The 13,256-nt window shown below is 46.7% G+C and overlaps 1 long non-coding RNA gene across 1 annotated transcript; it reads left to right on the plus strand.

The window, feature by feature from the left end:
• Nucleotides 1–10,646: 10,646 nt before the first annotated feature.
• LOC116965526 lies at nt 10,647–12,233 on the plus strand. The gene is made up of 2 exons (XR_004409437.2): nt 10,647–10,739; nt 11,857–12,233. It is a non-coding gene; the product is annotated as an uncharacterized LOC116965526 (long non-coding RNA).
• Nucleotides 12,234–13,256: the final 1,023 nt, after the last annotated feature.

Below are 13,256 nucleotides of genomic sequence, written 5' to 3' on the forward strand. Positions count from 1 at the left end.
ATTTGCATAGGAAGCAGAAGGATTAAAGGGACTGTTTTATTTACTGCTACCCAAATGTTCTACATCAGGATCTTTATACATTCATACAGCTACCATTTAACTACTTGTAGACAGTTCCTATACTCCCTAGAATTGGGGTGTATTTTATAAGACAACCGCCTCTGACAGAACACCAATCCTGGCAAACCTTATGGTAACACTTTATGGCAACAACTCATCACAAATGTCCCTTTGTTATGAATCCATTTTGCTTTGAACTCAGCGTGTCACAATGCTGAAACAGACAGTGAAACACATGCTTCTCAGGAGCTGTGATGTGACATGCATTTCCTCTCTTCTGTTTCCACCCTCCCGTTGTCCTACAGGGAAATATGCAGCCATCAGCATCTGAAAGGGATGGCCGTACTTATTTCTGATGTTGCAAAAGAACAGAGGAGAACATATTACCCTTTGTGATGTGAATAATAAATAGAAAATATATCTGAAGGGTATTTATTCAACACATGAATTAAATTTCAGGGCTTCAAAACTAAACATCTGTGGAAGTTTAAAAATATCCTTTCCCAAGTGCTCTTTTTACAGGGTTTTTATTTGTTGAAATACCTTTGTTTTTACAGAAGGTGACATTTAGCTGTGATGGGAATACGTTATATACTCTTTAACAGATTATTCTAAAATTAATTAACTGCTTAGGTATAAAGCATTTATCTAACAGGCTGTCATGAAGGACCAGACTCTTTTATGGCAGTGTTTCTGCTTCATCTCAACAACATAAGAACAGGGTCAGGACAATTCTCCATGAAGTGGGAGCCTGCAGCCCTCAGCAGCCCAGGGCAGAGGTTGCCATTGCAGCAGCAATGCTGTGCCGACATGTCCCTCCAGCTTTCAGGCACATGAGATTTGGGGCCTTGGCAGGATCTATCTCTGAGCTGTCTGGATTAACCACCCCAGCGAGCGTCCTCCTGTTGGCATAGGGGATCAGTAGACGCAATAAATGCCACCCTCCTGTCCTGTTCTGATGCAGCTGGGACTAAGGGCCATGACTGGTGGTGAGGCGCGGAATCACGACTTTAGAACCGGTAAGGTTATAAAGCAGGTATGTTTATTCAGCACTGGGCGCATGGGGGAATCATTTCCTCCAAATGCACATGAGGCTTGGAGCCAAAAGCGGCTCCTTTTTATTACGTAGAATGTTACATATGTATCACAATTCTGGGAATAAGGAGGGAATATTACATTTAGTTCTGAGAAATCCTTAAAATATCCCCCACCCCAAGTCCCTGGCGCTGACCCTCCATTAGCAACTCCCATCTTATCAGATAAACGTCATGTCTTAACAAAACACAGGGCATGTCCCAACAAGCACAGGGCATGTCCCAACAAGCAATCTGAATAGACAAAGGGCATGTCTCAACCCCCAGGTACAACGTTTCCTGAGGGTGGGGGGGCCATCTGGTTTCCTTAGATCCGTGGAGAAGAGGACTTGTACCTTCTCCTGGTCCCTGCTGTGGTGCAAGTCTGACAGGTCTGGCCTGCGTGGGGAGGCCAGGCTGGGACCACAGAGAGGTGCGGAGGTGTAAAGGACAGACCTATTCACATTCTGACTTCTGTTCCATGAGAGCTATCTCCACCCCAGGGTATGGCTTATGAACCTCACTCCTCCACTACCAGCACAGTTGTGCATGGACGCGGGGTTGGAAGACCTGAGTCTGGAGCAGAGGCTGATGCAGCTGCACCAAACACAGCTCTCAGGGGCAGGGTTGCAGGGGTCTTGAAGGAAGAAAAAGACCCTGCCTTTTTGCACTGGCCCTTGTAACCAGTGGAGCTACTGCTGCAAGAGACTATGTAGACCAATATCAACTTTTAATCATGATTCAAATCCAGGCTCACGGCTAAACTAGCTAAAAGCACACTTACAGCTGTTGGTCTTTCTGCTGTTTGGGTCCTACATCCCAGTTTTCAGCCTGAAAACAGACCTGAGCTTCATACACCCCTTTCCTTTCACCTCTGCCCACCCTCTCTGTTGTTGCCATGTGCCAGGGCAGCTGTCTGGCAGTTTCTTACCTTCTGCTTGCACATGAATCCCAGGGTGCATGCAATGCACAGAGATATCAAGGGGTCTCACCATGGCAAAAGCAGCACCCAGCTCTTCTCTGCCTGTGCCACAATCCTATCCCTTTGTAGGCTCACCTCTCTGTCTCACCCCGTGACTTCCCTCTCTCACGGCAACTCTGAAGCCAGCAGTCAGGCTGCCTGATACTCAGGTATAAGTGGCACAACAGACCGTTTAAGCCTGAAAGGGAGATGGCAGTAGTGGCAAGGACATTTGTAGGATGTAACTTTGCTCGGGGGCAGCTTGAATGTCACCTTTGCAGTTGCCAGGTCCTGCTGGCTGGAGAGGGGAGCCTGGGCTGGATGAGCAAGAGGAGGCAGCAGATCCTGTCCTTTGTTCTCTGTCCTGTAAGATGGCTAAATGCCAACTCCTAACTATGTTTCAGCATTTTCCCTTTTAATGTTAACACTAGTATTAATTAAAGAAAGACAGTGCCACTCGATTTATCTGAGCTGAGATGGCCAGTCATTCTGGAGGTAAGTAGGTATAATCATTCTCATTTTACCTGATTGACATTCACTTACACACTATACCTATTTGGCCCTCTGCCTCTTAAAAAATACACTTCAAGGACAAAAGAAAATTTTTTTTAACAAATTACATTTGAGTCACCCTTTTTTTGGCGGAGAGGCACACTGGTACCTTTCTGGACTTCTCTGTCATGAGATGATACACAAAATAATACACTAAGTAATTTAATCCAGCAATTAAAAGCAAGGCGTGAATTACACTAACAATTATCATGGAGAGAAAATTAATTTCTTCATAGCTATACTGGAACTGTAAATAAAGTATCACAGGTGATTAAAAATCAATTGTGATAAGCCAAACCATCTCAGAAAAATGTGAGAACATTGTAAACGTGCTTAGAAGCACAGATCTGCACCACAGAGGTGGAAGGCCTGAGGTCTTGCTTCACAGTTTAATATGCAGTCACTGGAAGCATCAGCAGAGGATCCTAGAACCACTGTGTGGGCAGATTGCATCAGTATTCACCTTTATACATCACTGGTGAATTCTGGTTAGCTTTTAAGAGTCTCTTAAAATGTGAGGCTGCACGGCAGTAGTTAATGTTGCCTATTGCTTCTGAGGGCAATGGTGAGGAGGAACTTCTCAAGTTAGCAGGTATGAGACTTCATTTCTGAAGTTTTGACCCATGTTCACACCCGATAGCCTTTATGTAACTTTTTTTTTGTCTCTGACGAAAGAAAAAAAAAAATTGAAAAACTAATTATAGGTTGTGCCCTGAGTGATTCCAAAATTAAATATCTTAGTGGGCTGAAATAGAGCAGGCTGATTTTTTTCCTTAACCTCAGAACACTGGATGGGAGAGGCCAGTAACAGCCATCACAGGCAGCCTGATGCTATCACAGTCACATCATCGAGTCCATTTCATTAACTCACAGTACAGAGAACACAAGAACTTCATTGACTGGGAAAATTTACTGGAGGGTGGTGAATGAAGAGATAATGAAGACAAAATCATAATTCATATATGTATAGTGAAGCAGAAACAGAGCAGGCTTTGTGGTCATGGGCTTGTCATACAATGTGTGAGCCCAACAGATCTAGTGGGAATGATATGCCAATCTCCCAGCTATTTACACATCACTGCCATAGAAGTGTGTTTCAGTGGTAGACAATAAGCACTGTCCTAAGAAAGTTGTTTTGAGAATCGTGAAATCAATCCTCATGTGAAGCAGCAAGGTTAGATTGTAAATCCATGCAGCCCGCTCATCCTGACAGAGAAGATAAGGCTAATACCTTGGGGAGCACCTTGCTGGCTGTCTGATGTGGCCCATAGCACATCTCTACTACACAGGCCCCTCATGTGCTTCCCATTTGCAGCTGAAGGCAGACTGAGAGTTTTCTTCACTGCATGTGTGCCCATCCTACTGAGGAGCAGCACATGGTATGGCCGCTTCTACTTCAGCTGACTAACTGTACACTATTTTTATTATATATATATATACACACATATATACACACACATAAAAAATATAAAAAAAATAAATATAAATATAAATACATATATATATATATAAATATACATAAATATACATCTATTAGCCTTTATTCACAGCCTGGCTGGTGCTTGGTAAGTTTCTTCCCTTTTTACCATTACTTTATTATTTTATTATCATTATTTGGCCCTTCCTTGCCATCATTTTCACAACAGAGATGTCCTTTACCTGTCAATAGAGAGGATGATGGGTAATTAAGAAAAGTTCATGTGGACCAAGTGGCTCAGTTGGATGCCAAGCTGAGAGCAGGAGTGGGCTCTGTCAGCAGGCTGCAGTGACTCAGCATCCCCACTACAGAACTGGGACAACAAGGGCCTCCTTTTTGGTGGAAATGCATGGGAAAGGACTGAATAAAATTCTTAAAAATTCTTCTAACTCAATAAAGTGAAACCAGTACTTTGGGGAAAAAAAAAAAAAAACCCTGGGAGGAGAACTGCCTTAATTTTTACAAGTTCGCAGAACAGGAAGCATTTGTCACCCTCAATAAGCTGTGAGAAGTATTTTTAACATGTTTAGTTACAATTGGCATTTGTTCAGCACAGCCAAATGTTAGAGGTGGTCAGCTCTCTAAAAAGTGATCGTTACAACACTGGCACTGTGGGAGCCCTGTGGGAGAAACTGTAAGCCAGTTTCCAGATCTCTTTTATCATTAAGCCATCTTAAAAAGCTGAGCTATCTATCTGCTTCATTTTAAGTGACTGAACATTAAGGGTTTTACTCAAAATAGCACTAAAAGCAGGAATAACTTGGTTTTTATAGTCAGCCTGCTTGGCCTTCCACTTAGTGATGATAAGAACACCATTACCTTCGCCATAAGATGATTATCACTGTCCGATTGCAGTTATAAACCATATAGATACACATACACACATATACAAACTCCACATGCCCTGTTCAGGATGAGACGTGCTTCATATGTTCCAGACTGTTAGAATGAGACAGCGACAACAGTTTTAACTCCTTTATCTTCATAGAGTAATAGCTGTGCATACCTGGTGGGGAGTTTAAGACTGTGCTGGATTGATAAATTGTAATGGATAGAGATCCTTTTCAGATCCATCCCTGTACTTGTTACCATTCCAGGATCTCCCTCCCAACCTCAACAGGCAAGTGTGAGTTGCTTTAGCCTCCACATTGCCCCTTCCTCACCACAGTGGTGTTTCCCTCACTCCCATCGTAAAATACTATTGACAAAAATACTATTGACAACAGAAATGGAGATCTGTGCATGACCATCCCAGTCAGGGATTCCTCAGCCTATACAGTTGGACCATCATCACCATTGCAAGCTGGCTCTGAGGTTGGAAATCGTGTGTGTGTGTGTGTGTGTACATGCGTCAGGGTGACACTGATTGTGGGTTAAGTAACCCTGCGGGGTGAGAGGCTTCACTGGTGGCCACAGGGCCCCATGCTGTCCCATGCAGGGGGCAGGCAGCTCCACAGTCTGCGGCAGCAGCATCCCCGTGCGATGCTGCACTTGCTGCACAGGCACCCCAGTGTGTGCCGGGACAAGTCAGAGCTATCTGCCACGGTGCTGTGCGGTATGGCAGAGATGCACCTCGAGCTGCACTGTGCCCAAGGAGCGGTGGTTGTTTGCTGTGAAATTGCTTGAAGACTGCTGCTGGGAGCTGCTCTGACGGGGGATGTTGTGAGGGTGGAAGGAAGATGTTGGTGACCACAAACATTTCTTCCATTAGAGAGCTAGGAAAATAGTCGCTGAGCCCATGGACACAGTGACTATTTCCCTTGGGCCAATCCTACCTTTCACTGGGGTGTAAGGCCACCTGGCAGCTTATGCCTGGTAAAAGGAGGCTTTGGACATCCTAGTCCAGTCTGCCACAAGCCACAGTGAATTTTTGCCCTCAAGCTAGTGTACCTCCTGGTGCCAGCAGTACTTATCAGGTCAGACTGGACATTGTTTCCATCCCACTCACTGCCTCTTCCCCAGGTTTGGTGTTTTCTTTACTGCCATCCATCATCACAGACTTTCTTTCCCCTTCAGACAGACTTTTTCTTGTTTCAGCTTTAACAAGATTGTAAAGTATTAGGATTACTAAACATTGGACCAGATTCAAAATTCTTTAACATGTATTATCCATCCTGTTTCTAAAAAGGGAACTACTATACTACAACAACATGACCAGACCAGTATCGTTCTAGTAGCTCTACAGAAGTTTTTGTATCATACTTGTTTTCTACAGAAATGCAATCTGTTACTCAAATAAGACCATGCCTCACCATTATAGGGTTGCTGCTGCAATTAATTCATCTTGCACCATCCTCTGTCCTCATTACATTTTTATCATAAGAATTAATACATTTTGCCATTTGCTATTCTGGTTACAATCATGAAGAAGTCGTGAGAATGAATATATTTTGTGCCACTTTGTCCTCGTTATAATTTTAAGATGTTCTCAAGAATGGATTAATTCAATGACACTTTTCACTCTTTATCCTAAGAAGGAAAATTAAAATAGTTATGAAACTCCAGCAGGCACTATTCTCTAACTATTTTGTTATCAAATTTTATCAAAAAGGAAAATAATAATAAAATGTATAATTCTGACTCAGAGAGAATGCAGAGGGAATGAGTAAAATGGTGCAGTTGAGCCAATCCTTGTGACCTCCTCAAGGTCATAATCTCATGTCCTGTTCAGATGCTATAGTTATAAAGATATAATTTTCACTAATTCACTGTCTCCCAAGTGGAGTGAAAACAACTGTTTAAAACTGAACAGTAGGAATATTTATAGCCCTGCCATTCAGGCTCCCCACAAATGTTTATCATCTTGTGTTCATTATGAAAACCTGAAATAAAAATAAAACAGAATAAACAGAATATATTCAAAGAGAAATATATTGTAACTGATGTATACACACTCTATCATAAATTACCAAGAATTCAAACCCAGTGCAGTTGCCCGAGGATTTGGTCATATTCCCATCAACTCAAACTCCTATGGATTTTTATGGGTGTTGGATATAGTTATCATGTGGAAACCAAGTTCAAAGCAACTTAGAGGATTTTCCTGCACTGGATGAGGGATCTCTGCCAGATACTGGTCACAGCTGCATTTTCCATGAGTACTGCTTTCTTTCAGACTCATAGAGTAGCACTGTCTCAGGTCATGATGGAGATTGGATCTTTTTTGAATCAATCTATCGGTACAGCTCAACTTCAAAAGGAGAAAGGAGTTTGAGGGCTTCCTAGTGGATGAAAGAGGGGCTCTGGGTACCCTAATGGGTTGGGGCACTTCAGGGAAAACACACATTATCATCATTAAAAAGCTGAGCAAGTGTGTTGCACCTCTGCTGTCCTCTCCCTTCTCATTAGTGCAATCACTAACACCAGCTCCTCAATGCTAAGTGAGATATAAAATGAAGAAAAATTCCTTCACATTAGGTGAAGAGACTGAAAATACTGTAAAATGGGGTTTGAAATTCCTTTCCTAATAGTATAGAGCAGCAATAATTCAGCTCATGTTTATTCCAGGTCCACAACTGTAAAAACAGTAATTTCCTCCTCCATAATACAAGGAGAAAGATATGAATTACATTATATTGTACATCAGGGAGTGCTCTGTTAGTGGTGGGTATCTGACAGTCCTCCTCTGCCTGTGGGGCTATTCTTTACATCCTACTCTCAAACTTCTTTTTTTTTTTTTTTTTTTTTTTTTTTTTTAAATTGGGACTGTATTCTTACAGCACACAGCTATCCAAAGCATATGTTATTGCATGCGACAACATAACCTCAATCTCTGTCTTTTCTTGCCACATGCTGCCTACTACAATTACAGTTTAGTTTCTATCTTACCTACAGGAGAGGTAGAGCGTGAAGAGTAATTGCCAGGTTGTTCCCAAGATGAAAGTGGACAAGCAATCCAAATTTTGGTGCTTTGGGCTTCAGAAATGAGTTCTGTCCCCCTCAGAACTCCAACTCAGATATGGATGACCTCAAGAGCAAGGGGAATTTTTTGCTGCCTGCAGACTGCTTCTTTTCATCTGCCGTATTAAATAAGCCTGTGATCCTAACTCTGACTGGATATACATAGTTGGCATCTTTTTAGCAGCCTATTATTGAACTAAAAATGAACTTCTTTTCACATATTCCTCCAAGCAACCCCTTTGCACCAAGAGAGGGACCTTTTGTTGGACAAACTGGAGATGCAGCTCCTGTGGCCAGAGCTGCGATTGATCTCCTCCGTGGCTGGCCCAAGGCATTTGCCTGGCATGACGCTCCAGAAACTCTAAATCCGCTTGTAGAAATAATGAAGGAAATACCTCTTTCCATGTAGATAGCATCAAATACCTTATTTTTAACCTTTCAAACTATTAAAAAGAGTTACAGAGTTTCTAATGAGTGGCATTTATCATTTTAAATTGTTACAGCCTGAAATTGCACCTTGTTTCTTGCACAATTTGAAAGATTTATAAGCCTAGATTTCCAGTGCTCTCTGGGTAAAGGGAGAGTGAAGGGGGGAAACAACAAGAGAAAAATTATTAGGCTTTGTCAGGGCCAGCAGTGCACTGCCAGCCCTTACCATGTCTGCCCATCCCGTCCCTGGTCCAGCCCCCTCCCCAGGGAAATGCCTGATGCCTGGGAGTGGTGGGCACCCCCGGTGCCAACTCCAACACCCAGAGCAGCCAGAGATGTCCAGTATATCCCTTTTTATCCCAGGATACAAGGTGCAGTTTGTGCTGGGCCAAGAGCTAAGTGTGTTCCAAAGACTTTGCTGGAACAGGACTTTATCACTGCCAATGGATGGAAGAATGTTTTAAATGAGCAAACATGCATCATTTGATTTTGCATGCATGCTTGCTTTAATGGAATTCTTAATTTTTCTTCGATTTCTTCTGTAGACATTCACAGAAGGCATTTCGGGTCAGCACATAATTTATAAAGAGCAGATGTGTCATGAAAATACAAGGGATGCTATTGGAAGTGATCCTGGTTGATCTTTGAGCATAAGTAATACCCCAGTTTGGTACTGCAGGGTCTGGACTCTGCACAGCCTGCTGCACCCGGGGACTCTCTCCTTCCTGTGGCCCCATATGTGAGCATGGGAAGTTCATGACGGACAGTCACATCCACAGTGCTTGGTATTGTTGCTCACCTTTTCCCCCCGTGTTCTTTTCAGCTGATGTTTGGGTTCGGTTTGGTTTCTAATAAGTACTTATAACTAAAAGTAGACATTAGAGTTTGTTAAAGGTGGCATTGATAGGAGCTATGAGAAAACTGAATGTACCTCCAGACCATTCATGAAGTTAAAAGGATCCTAAGATAGAGCTACAGCTATGATTCAAATCAAGAAATGTGGAAGTTCAGTTAGTTAGGTTAAAAACATAATACAGTTTTGGCCATCAGTCTGTCCAGTAGGTTTGTATACAGGAAGAAAGGAGCAAATCCTGCATTGCTCCATCAAATGTTATTGTGTTCATATTCTGTCCTGAGTTTGGCTTGATACTGATACTATTTTCTGTCAGTATACATAATTACAGTTGCCAAAGTGATTATTCACATGTCTGCGTTAAGTTCTACTTTTAATTGATTTTTCAAACCAAAAAGTTTGCTTGATCAGGAAAATGGGCATATAAAAAGAGATTTCAATGCATAATTTTAATTCATACTTTAGATATATTTCATGTTACTATTACTTATTTCAACCTCTCCAAAACCTCTCTGGTTCTTTTCCTATTCTGAAAATCTTGCCTAAACTGAATTCTGGGCAATCAATTGGTTTAATTACAGAAGCCTGCTATGCTCACAATTAAGTCCTCTCATAAATTCTTTTATATTATCCCTGCACATATTTTAATGAAGTTTTTGTTAGCGACAGGATCCTTCTCTATCTTCAGCTTAAGCTTCAGCAGACCCTTTGGGGGCCCATAAAAGGTAAAGAGATATTCCTGGAGCATGAGATAGAGTTTTCAGAAAGTTCCTCTATCCCCAGTGCATCGGATCCATCTGTATCTGCCACAACACGACTCAGTTGTGCAAACACAGCCACGCGGGGTGGTTGACAAACTGCATCAGTCACGGCCCTCATCATCACAAGGTGATGGAGTCGCCCAAGATGGATGAAAATTTATCAGTGCCTGGGAGAAAATTGTTTTAAAGTGAGTGGCTGTGTATGTTTTTGGGAAGACGGGCTGGCCTTTGCAGGGGCCGGCTGGCACATCCAATGCGAGAGTTTTGTTACAGGGCCTGCTGTAATTAGCAACTAATAAAATCCCCCCCATCCCCAGCCTCCCTGTGGGCCAGCAGCAGGTGCTCCTATTTTCAGATGTACGCGAAATATCTGCCAAATCATTTGGCACATTTCAACTAGAAATGTGCCAAATTACCTGTCATAGCTAAGCTGCCTTTTTAAAAGAAAGATAAATGCTCCCGCTGCTCAGTTTGCGTGGAACGAGAGTGCCCTCCCGTGGAGCAGGGCTGCTGGCGGGGCCCCACGCCGGCCCTCCCGGGGGGGCGGCTGTGTGCTGCCGCCACGAGCAGAGGCTCCGGACAGCAGGGCACAGCGCCTGGGCTTCGCTTACGGCTCCAGCGAAAGAAGCGCAGCAGCTTTGGGAACCGGTGGTGCGACGGGAGCGGCGGGGGCGTGGGTGCCGGGGGTGGGTGCTGGCGGGTGGGTGCCGGGGGTGAGTGCCGGGGGGATGGGTGCCGGGGGTGAGTGCCGGGGGGATGGGTGCCGGGGGTGGGTGCCGGGGGGATGGGTGCCGAGGGTGGGTGCCGGGGGGCTGGGTGCCGAGGGTGGGTGCCGGGGGCGTGGGTGCCGGGGGCGTGGGTGCCGGGGGGGTGGGTGCCGGGGGTGGGTGCTGGCGGGTGGGTGCCGGGGGTGAGTGCCGGGGGGATGGGTGCCGGGGGTGAGTGCCGGGGGGATGGGTGCCGGGGGTGGGTGCCGGGGGGATGGGTGCCGAGGGTGGGTGCCGGGGGGCTGGGTGCCGAGGGTGGGTGCCGGGGGCGTGGGTGCCGGGGGCGTGGGTGCCGGGGGGGTGGGTGCCGGGGGTGGGTGCTGGCGGGTGGGTGCCGGGGGTGAGTGCCGGGGGGATGGGTGCCGGGGGTGAGTGCCGGGGGGATGGGTGCCGGGGGTGGGTGCCGGGGGGATGGGTGCCGAGGGTGGGTGCCGGGGGGCTGGGTGCCGAGGGTGGGTGCCGGGGGCGTGGGTGCCGGGGGGGTGGGTGCCGGGGGTGGGTGCCGGGGGTGGGTGCTGGCGGGTGGGTGCCGGGGGGGTGGGTGCCGGGGGGGTGGGTGCCGGGGGTGGGTGCCGGGGGGGTGGGTGCCGGGGGGATGGGTGCCGGGGGTGGGTGCCGGGGGGATGGGTGCCGGGGGGGTGGGTGCCGGGGGTGGGTGCCGAGGGGATGGGTGCCGGGGGTGGGTGCCGGGGGTGGGTGCCGGGGGTGGGTGCCGGGGGGGTGGGTGCCGGGGGGGTGGGTGCCGGGGGTGGGTGCCGAGGGGATGGGTGCCGGGGGTGGGTGCCGGGGGTGGGTGCCGGGGGTGGGTGCCGGGGGGGTGGGTGCCGGGGGTGGGTGCCGGGGGGGTGGGTGCCGGGGGGGTGGGTGCCGGGGGTGGGTGCCGGGGGGGTGGGTGCCGGGGGGATGGGTGCCGGGGGTGGGTGCCGGGGGGATGGGTGCCGGGGGGGTGGGTGCCGGGGGTGGGTGCCGGGGGTGGGTGCCGGGGGGGCCGGGCTCTGCCGTCCCGCCCTGTGCCCCGGCAAGCGCCGCGCCGTGGGGAAGCCACGGCAGGGCACGGCGGCGCGAGCGGGCAGGCATGTCTGCTCCACGCGGGCACCGCTCAGAGAGGACGCCACGACGGGAGGAAAACTCATGAAAGCTCAGGACCAGAAAACATCAGAAAACATCAGGGAGTGGAATGAACTTTCTGGAGGACAGAAGAAGGGGGAGGTGTTTTATTGTTAATAACAGCTTATGATGACTGATGGAATTCTCTTTCATCTGCTGTTTGAGATCTCGTTCTTGGATCTTTTCCTCATTTTTTCCCCCTTTTATCATGATCTCAGCCTCTCTCTCTTTGGAGATCTTAATTATCTTACCATGTGCTGTTTCAGTATGAATAAATTATTGGTTTATTTATAGCCGTTTTTATAAAAGATACTTTGAAACCTGAACTAGCAGAAACTTTGCAGCTCCAAGCCTCATTGCAGCCAGTAACACTTGACAGTGTCCTTGCTGTCCTCCCTTCCTCCCACTAACACATAGATCTTCGTATGACCAGACTGCAGGGGTAATAGCAAGGCAGGACTGAACCAAATCTTCTGTCTCTGAAAAAGTCATCTCACTACGTCAGGAAGCTTTGGCTTTTCAAACCCATCTGACTAAAGGAGCAGGCCCCCGGGGTAATCTTGTAATTATCCACAGCTCAGCTATTGCAAAGCAGAGTGCAGCCTGAGGTCACTTACTGACTTTTCACTTATCTGGGATGATTATTTTAAATACAATAAAGTCCCTAATAATAATAATAATAAAAAGGGAAGCCATTTAATCCAGCCCTGTGACTGCACCACCAAGCAGGACTCTGGTCTGCACAGGCTCTGCTGCCTCAGTCACCAGCAAAGTCACTGAACGCCTTCTGGTCACTCATGAAGCAATGTGACCAACATCTGTCCCATTTTCTTTCTCCTCTTGTACCTGGGGGAGGAATATCTTTGTGACCTTGTGCCACTGACACCTGGCTGAGCCATCTAGCAGTTTTTCAACCTGATACCTTCTTATGTCTTCCTTTCTAATAGACAGTTTCTAGCTGCCTCAGAGAGTGGCTGACTTTAACTTCCAGGCAAAGCTAAGATCTATCACTGCCATCATCATAGCAGTTTACCTTTCCATGTCACCTGTCAAACCAAAGCAAGCCAGTGAAAGAGTGCTGAAATGCCACCTCTGTGGGGTTGAAGAGTGTCTGACACCACACCACATGCTACATGACTGGGGGAGAAATGACGTTTGAACAGGGACACACGGACCAATTCCCCTAAGAAAAACATCTAGCATGTGCACCGGGAAGATATTGGAGTACAGAAAGGTCTCTTCCCAAAGATGCTATCCCATCATGGACATGGAGCTTACTTGCTTCAGGAGATGGTGTTCTGGGATGCTCTTGGAGA

This window comes from Tyto alba, unplaced genomic scaffold (genome assembly GCF_018691265.1).
Source record: "Tyto alba isolate M040663 unplaced genomic scaffold, T.alba_DEE_v4.0 Super-Scaffold_42, whole genome shotgun sequence".
In the NCBI taxonomy this organism is placed as follows: Eukaryota; Metazoa; Chordata; class Aves; order Strigiformes; family Tytonidae; genus Tyto; species Tyto alba.